Source organism: Vespa mandarinia, chromosome 21 (genome assembly GCF_050613455.1).
Source record: "Vespa mandarinia isolate Hongniang chromosome 21, ASM5061345v1, whole genome shotgun sequence".
In the NCBI taxonomy this organism is placed as follows: domain Eukaryota; kingdom Metazoa; phylum Arthropoda; class Insecta; order Hymenoptera; family Vespidae; genus Vespa; species Vespa mandarinia.
Window position 1 is genome coordinate 40,116 of NC_140830.1, and position 9,300 is coordinate 49,415.

The following is a 9,300-nucleotide window of genomic DNA, read 5'->3' on the forward strand; positions in this document are numbered from 1 at the left end:
AATATGATATCCATTCTCACACCTCTTGAAATCCAACAAGCACAACTGAACTAGCTGATCTGATCAGAGACTCAATCTCATTGAAACTACAAAAACTCACGCTAGAATCACGAATCAGCATCTATTGTGACGTTTCGACAGGATTTATCAGATCATACTTATCAGAACTATTACACAAGACAGCTTTCAAAGTCATTCACAATCTCTTACATCCTAGCGGCCGAGCCCTATCTCTAAATTTACGCAAAAAGTATATTTGGCCTGAAATCCGTAAGGACGCACTTAATGGTCTAGAGAAGGTCTTAGTTGCCAACGGGCAAAAATTCACCATTACAATAAGTTAAGCCAAACCACATTGACGTACCTGATAACCACTTCAACCACTCACGTGGCCAGCATTTCATAATTCACTTGGACATCATCTATCTATCGAAGGTCAAAGACTATTAATATTGCTTAACTATCATTGATTGCTTCATCAGATGGTTCGTAGTCTCTGAAGGACATGATAACAGATACCATCATTACTGCACTCTACGAACATTGGATCTGTCATTATGGTACACCAATAAAAATCACATCCGATCAAGGAACTCAGTTCGAGTCAGTGCTTTTCTAAATTCTCGCTCAACTCGTGGGAGCAACAAAAACTTGGACGACATCCTACCATCCTCAATCCAATAAAATTGTCGAGTGGATGCACAAGACTCTCAAAACAACACTGATGTGTTCCTCTAAACCATGGACGGAAATCTTATGTAAAGTATTATTAGGTTTAAAAACCAGCTCTAAATCTGACATCCAAGCCACCCCGGCTGATATGCTATATGCTATTCACATGCTATATGGTACCTATATACCAAGTGAATTATTCGTTACTGAATAACAATTTGAGCCACAAATCTTCTAGGAGAAACACAGAGAATTCATGGGTGGACATAGACTTACACCAACTGCTCACCACAATAAAGCCATGATCTTCATTTTAAAAGATCTTGACATCTTTTTTCATATATTCCTGCGCTGTGATTACTAAGCGTAAGCTCCACTAGATGCACCATACACTGATCCATATAAGGTTACCGACTGGGTATTCAAAATTAACATTAACGGAGAAGAGAAAATCATTTCAATAGACAAATTGAAACCTGCATACATCAGCTAGATTGATGATGATCAACCAGACTCTTCACCAGATCAACAAACCCAACCATATCACTGGGGTTCCATTACAAATAAACCTAAATGAACTTACACGTAAAGTCAATTTTAAACTTTTTGCCGAAAACCACTTTGGGGGAATGTTCGTGGCGATCTCGTTATAACTGTTACACCTCCTCTGACAAGATACATAATTAAAACGCCTCGGCGTATTATCAGAAGCACACGTGAGAAGCCAACAAAACAAAGAAAAAGACAACAATGAAGCCGAAAATAAAGGGGACAACAAAAGATGCCAGGAACAAAAAAGAAATCATTTTTTATTTCTTTGATTCTTCTTGAGACCATAGCTGCTGAAAGTGATAGTCTGATAAAATTACTGCGTATTTGACAAAGTAAAATAAATATATCATAATTATTGCTGTGCAAAGTTTCTTTTTCCATAGTGGGTTGTCCACGAAAAATCCACAACATGGAGTGTCATTTCGACGGCAGTCACGCATCATACAAAGAAGGAATATTAGTTATCAAGATCTTTTCTATTGTAATTATTATTGTTATTGTGTTCTGTAATTGTAATAAAGTTTACATAAAAACAAGAAAAGAATAACCTTGTCATGCCAAACATCCATAACTATTAATCAAGAAACTAAGAAAAGTGATGTTTTTATTTCGTGATATGCAATTAAATTGTAGTTTATATTGTAATTACAAAATAAAAAAAAAATGTGTAAGAATAAAGAAGAAAATGAGTAAAGAAAGAAAGAAAGAGGCAAAAAATAAAAGAATGAAAAGATAGACAGAAAAGAAACCATTTGTATAGCAATATGCAACGAAAAGTTTATCTCATTATACATATATACAGTATTTCGAAGTCTCCTGGAATTTATTCGAAATGAAATACTAACTCAAAAAATGTTAACTGAGATGAGAACTAACTAAAAATGTTAATGAAAAAAATTAAAATTCTTAAACTACCTTCAATGATCGCATTATCAACATTGAAAACATAACATTATGTAAATATTTATATCTCTCAGAGTATAATAAAATTATTGATATATATGATGAACGTAAGATATAAATTAATTACTAATAATAATAATTAATTTTTTATAAATGCATTTTATTACAACTTGAGAAATAATTATACTTACAGATTTGTTATGTCCACTATTGGTACAATACAGATATTAAAATAAGTGATCTACAATGCATGCACAACATATATCGTAAAATTTTATTTTTATCATTAATTTTGATAGTATTTTACATAAAGTTTTTCTGTTGATTATTTCAACAAAGTATGCCATCGATTCAAAGAATACTGATCAAATAATATAATGATTATAAGCAATAGGAAAAAAGGCATTAATGTTAACTATAATTCTATATCTTCTACATTTTCTAATATGCAATAATTCTATCACTGATCTTTTTTTATTTTAACTGAAATGCATCGTATGATATTATTATAAATTTATTAACAGGTATGTATTTTTATATAAATCTATTATTAAAATAGAAAATGATTTTTGCATTTTGCGTTTTAGTATCTTGGAATAATAAATGATAGATTTCAAGAATAGAAATGTGATCATTGAAAGAACTAGAATGATGTATACAGGGAATATTTTGAAACAATCTATAAAGCTAAAAAAATTTGGTATAACTTAGTGAATTTATATTTAATTAATTTTATGTTCTGAAGTAATAGTTACAACAAAATTACTTAATGTAACATTAACTTTTTAAAATTAGAATACCTAATTTTCTATTAATGAAATTAACAAATAATTTCATTATTTTCAAAATTTAGATGATAGTTTTATTTTGATAAGATCCTAAATAAGATTCTCTTGATTTTTTTTTTTTTAATTCAATAAGAAATAGACAGTACGAATGAAACAGTTGATGTATTAAAGTAGATACAAGCATTAATATGTTGCATTGTACAAAAGATAAATAAACTCATTATTTCTCTTGTTTTATCATAAATTTCATTTGAAAATAAATGATATATTTGTTATTTTGTAACTGACATTGCTATTTTCACAACAATTTTTAACTTTCTATAAAAGATTGTTGAAATATATCAGATTTGAAGACCAGTACTTTGACCTTTATAGCAAGGTCAGAAAAGTTAAATAGGTAAGGAAAAAAAACAATTTCTTCAAGATCTTTTTCAAGAATATTCTAGATGTTTTTTCCATCTTTCATCATTCTATCCAGATTTCTCTTTTTTTCTTATAAATTTTTTTTTTGTTTTTAATTCAATGATGAATTTTCTATAAAACCGGTTTTATATGTTGGCTAGTTGCATATTCTTATTTGATTATTATATCACTGTCTTTGGTTGATCTCTGAGTATATGAAGCTTGTTCACACAAGCCATAGCAATAGATATAGATGATATACTACTAATAAAATTTGTACTCAAAATTTTATTTTAATTTTAATAATGTATAAAATAAATAATTATATATTATAAATGATAAAATAACTTTCATCTACAATTCTGTGATTTCTGATTAGAGATAGATGTCCATAATTCCAAACTTGAATTATAAATGCCATGTCCAAATGAAAAATAATTTTACTTTTGCGTAATACTGATTTTTTCAAACATAAATTATAAGAATTGATCCACTATTTCCATATTTGATGATAACAATATCTTTGCATCTTCCAAATGTCTGTGTCAAATACACGGTGAAAAAAATTTTCTTTCTTATCGTTAGATAAGTAAACAATTTTTCTTAATTAGTCATCTATGAAATCACACAAGAGACCTAGACATAAAGATACTATTCAGAAGTATCATTTATATATACATACATACACATATACACAATGGTGCATTATATATACTACACATTATAGATACACTATTCGATGAAAACGATTATTGTTGATAATAAGTTAGGATCACAGAACAATAGGTTCGAGTAAAGAAATAGAACATTCTATAAGGTTATTAATTCTTTGTTCTACTACGCGTCCAAGAAAAACAGTATTAAGGCAGTATGAAAAAAAGACAATGAAAAGAAGGCAAATTAATGTCAAAAGTGTTTATATTTTTAAAAGAATAGTTTGAGGATAGTTGAAGATTCGAGATAGCGAGAATAATGCAAATTATTGAGAATACATATACTGCGAGATATGAGTAATGTGAATTAAATTTAGTGATTTTAAAGATTTTGAAATTGTTACTTTTTCTTTTTTATTATTATGTTTATTTATTTTATTATATTTAAGTAAATTCCATTAAAAATAAGTTAATATTTAAGTATAAATTATATTTACAAAGTACAGTATAATTGTATTAATAATTTTTTCAGAGAGAAAAAGAGGGAAACAATTACTTATTAAAAATTATTATTTAATAAAATTAATTATTTAACATCTCAGTTGTCTTTTCGTATATAGTACTAAGTATTTTATTTACTCCTATGAAAACAGTCGTATATATATAGAATTGTGATCTATGAGTTCACCAGTCAGGCTGAGTGGAACTATTGGTAGGAGTAAAATGGTGTAGTGGGAAATATTCTACGATATAGGGTAATGGAAAAAGGAAAGATACTAAGCTTCCACATACGAGTCATCAATTTGCCAATGCAGATTATTTGGTGAGATATGTTCGATATATTCAATATATTTAATATATTTAAAGTCGAAGAGATCCGAATAAGATATTTATTACAGGAATTTTTCTAGTATTTAATGATACTATTACAAAGTTTCTGTTCTTTTCATTGCCGCTCTCGTCAAAGTCATTTTGGATTCGCGTCTACCGACAAATTGCCATAAAGCTTTATTGTCCTTGTAAGTATAGGTAATTACGTATTATTTCTGAGTTACAATTTCGTCTAATGTACTAATCAAATAACCAAATGTGTGATTTGTACGATATAGTATATGCAAGTCAAGTATGAAAGATTTTTCTAAACATGCCGCGAGACTTGCATTATAACTTTTCTTAAATTTTTTACCCTTATTTTTACAATGTTTATGCTTTTTGCGGGTTTTAAGAATGTTTAATGTAATATGTAATTTATTTTTTATTAATCATCACGATATATTATGTTAAATTCGACTTTCATATAATAATATGTATATAGGTACATATATTTATCATATGACATAACCAAACATTCATTATATAAACACATACATACATACGTATATTTATGATATATATCATACATATGTAAATACGTAGCTACTTTATCTATGTATGTAGAATTCTTAAAATCAAGATGCTCTTTATTTAGAACGATTTTGTTTTTCGTCCGGGATTATTATAGTCAAGGACGTTGTACAGATGTGTAAATAAGTAGCGAATGCGCGAGATATTGATGTAATTTGTATAAATTAGACAGAAGAAAACAATAGGATTTGAAAGACAAAAGAATGGATATTTTGTAAAAGCTAGTGCTATTGAACAAATTATTAAGTAACCTTAGTATATTAATACACTGCGGACGGATCACAAGAATTCTCATATTTGTGTTTTTGGCATTTAGAGAGACATAGTATAACGGAAAAAATATTTCCATATGAAATTAAAACTGATTAGTCTCTTATTCTTAATTATAAAAATAACTTGATTTGTATATCAAGTGGGTATTTTATAGCGTGTAATAATCATGGAGAACGATGAAGAACATGATAAAATTCTGAATATGTTACCTGACAATTTTTTATATATTTCAAGTGAAAGTGAAGATATTGACCATTGTGACAATGATACTGAAAGTGAAAGAAGTGAGGAGGATGAAAAAAAAAGTAAAAAGTAAAAGAAAAAGTATGTAAAAGTAACACTAAGAAAATTATATTTACCAGCTTTGTTTAGTTCCATTTCATATTACACAGTGTTTTACAAAGTATCATACTTCAGCAATATATTAGTTTGTAAGAATATGTAATAAATAACTTAAAAATGCAATGGGTATTTAATTTTAAAGCTACGTTTATGTAAAAGTTTTTTATATTCATTCACCAAAAATATAGTTGGCAATTGGGTAAAGTTAGCAATAAAGCTATCGGTCCGCAATGTGTTAATGTTTAAAGTAATTTTGGTGAGAAATCTTGTTTTATATTAATAAAGCTGTTTTATTTTATAAGTTATACAATTTTATGATTCGACGAAGATTAACACACAGTACTGTGAAAATCATGTTTTACATTTTACTGTTCCTCGCATATTATTGAAATAAATTATGTTAGTTTGTTAAAAACTCAAGTAAATTCCGATATAAAATGTAAACACATATGTTAAGTATAAACCAACTTTCTACTGTTCTATTTTAGTTGGCATATTCCAGGAAATTTGTTTTCATGCCTCTACGCAGAATAGACAAAATCGTGAAAGGTAATCTCCGTTTTAAAGTAATATGATTTCTGCTATGGACAACACTCGATTGGCCTATTATACAGGTAAGTAATATCATTTTCTTAATTATTCCCAAAATTAACTCTATTTTATTTTATTTTAGATATTCAGTGTCGTCGTTTGTGCAGTCATGGAATTTATCTTTGTTTTAATAAAATAAAAAAAGAATCGTGAGGCAAACTTTATGTTTTCATTTAAATGTACTTATATTTTGCAATTTCAATTAATTTTTAGGAGTATGTGTATTTGAATAGTGTCCAAAGCTGTCACAATGTTTGTTGATATATTTTTTCTATAAAAGAATATTTATTTTATTTTATTTATACTTTTTTGTTTATATTTTTTTATAGTTACATAGACTATACGTATAAATACATACATTTTATACTTAACGTATATGCTATAAACATTATTAATATTCTATGGATAATAATTGGTTGGTTTTAAAATTTTTTTATTTGGAAATGTTTGTATTTATTTCTTATTACTTTTAATTCTCCGGCTATGTACTTCTAAAGATTTTTTTTATTTTTATATTTATTATAATGATGATATTGATGATATTGTTTTTGTTTTATTTTAGATCATCATTGCAGTAGTTTGTGGAGCCATATAAAAATTTATCTTTGTTTCGATAAAAAAAAAAAAGAAGAATCGTGAGTTTTCTCTGTTAATTCAAGTTTATGTGCGTTTTGCGATTTCAATTAATTTTTAAAAACGTGTACTTGAATAGACTGCACACAAAACAGTTACAGTCATAAGTTGTTTTAAAGTTTTATTTATATATATTTTTTATAGTCATATATATTATACTTGTATATAAAATAAACAATAGATATTCGACAATTAATTCATTGTCCGTTTCTTAATTAATAAATGATTATTGCGTATTAAAGTTAGTGCATCATGGAAGATGATCAAGAACTTCTATACAAAATACTTTTATACAAAAATATTGGTAAATAATTTTATAGTTAATATAATTATACAATCGTTTTTGTTACAATAAGTTTTATAAATATTTTTTTAAAATTCTTTTTCAGATCATAATTGCATTCAAATTAAGTGGATCTTTAATCACTGCAACTTTAATCTCTCTTATTTTGCATATATAATGTGGACGAGTTTTTTGGAACCACCATGAAACTTCCTAAGTAGTGAGTGAAAGAATTTAAGTATACTTATAGTACTCATCATGCCGAGAACGCAAGATCGTCGATAGGCTTTCCGATAAATTATTGAGATACATCACTATTAATAATTCCTTTTTTAAGTTTATTCATGAGTAGTACATTTTTAATTGTGTATTTTCATTGCTTTTTTTCTTATATATATCTATTCTTTTTAATTTGGTGTCTTTTTGTTTCATCAGTTTAAATCATTTAATTAATAGTGCAGTTAAGTAATACTTCTTTTGTTCGTATTTGGTTGTAATATTAATAGTGACATCTGGTATTCATTTACCTGATATCATAAAAAAAAGCATGTTAGGTGGTTTATATTGGATTCATTGTTTCGTATTTATTCTATTTAATCGCAGTATACTTTGATATATTGATATCGATATACTAAAAAATGAGTGAGAAGACAAACGTGACGATTAGATTGTAGAAATTGATTTTATTCTTTTATAAGAACAGCTACTTTTAGTGAAAGGAGTTATCCGAGGTTCTTTAATTATTTTTGCAAAAATATATATTCAATCAATTTTGCTAAAAAAGAAAGAGCTATCAACAGAATCATTGATTTTAAAAGAAAAAAATAAAGTGGTCATTGGTAAAAAAGAAAGTTTTGAAAATTATCGTACATGTGGTAAAAATTAGATAGACTAGTGTGGTCTATACTAAATTAATTCATTATTAATTTAAGATTTTTAGCAATTAATATATTGATTCCTGTTTATCTTCTCGTACTTTCTGCGTTTTTATTTAAGCATGTGCCAGATGATTTATGAGTAAAAAATAATTCGATTTTAATTTTAAGTTTTCCTTTTCTAGTGATTGCGTTAGTAATTGTGCATTATATATTTTGCACTTGATGAATCCACGAATGTTAAATGATCGATTGTACATCGTTAAATTTTTAATTACATATATACATACAAGAAAATTTCATTATTCGAAATATCAAATTAATCATTAAACATAGTAATGAGTAAAAAAATAGTCGTATTACACATACACACACACGCACGCGCGCACCTGCTGACCCTTTGCACTTAACGACTTTTCCGCTAGGGAGAATTAACAACTCAAAACAATTTTGCGAATATTAAGCAAGCTTCTTACAGCTATTTTAAAATGAAATATCCAAAAAATTTGGCTAAATATGTCTCTTGTGAATGTTTTTGAATAAAAAGGAATGTTGCTTACGTTATTTCTTGATCAATACTGTTGTAAATTTGCTAACAGCATGGTGCTCATATTTATTACATCAATAAATGCCCAGAATTCTTCGTTATTCACATCATGCCAAGTTTGCTATATCGAATTCGACCATAGCGTGTTCACTTTTAACTTTTTTTATCATAATTATTTATTTCACACAAATTCTTTTTTGTCTTAGAAAAATCTTTTGGCAACAGAATTGCGTATAATGACTGGTTTATTATATAAGAAATGATAGACGCATACAATATACATAGGTTTTAACTCAAATGAGAATATTAAACACGGTAACAAAACTATAATGATCAGACCGAATAATATGTTCCTTAAACGCGTGCGCCTTTTTCGGGATTC

General features: G+C 27.2%; 1 long non-coding RNA gene across 2 annotated transcripts; it reads left to right on the forward strand.

Annotated features, from left to right (window-relative positions):
- The first annotated feature begins 4,681 nt into the window (after positions 1-4,681).
- Positions 4,682-7,233, forward strand: LOC118442108 (uncharacterized). 2 transcript variants are annotated; one of them, XR_004838310.2, is made up of 5 exons: positions 4,682-4,793; positions 4,870-4,989; positions 6,478-6,603; positions 6,663-6,759; positions 7,143-7,233. It is a non-coding gene; the product is annotated as an uncharacterized LOC118442108 (long non-coding RNA). The 2 variants fall into 2 exon arrangements; XR_014983448.1 differs by lacking the exons at positions 4,682-4,793; positions 4,870-4,989 and adding an exon at positions 5,539-5,971.
- The last annotated feature ends 2,067 nt before the right edge of the window (positions 7,234-9,300 follow it).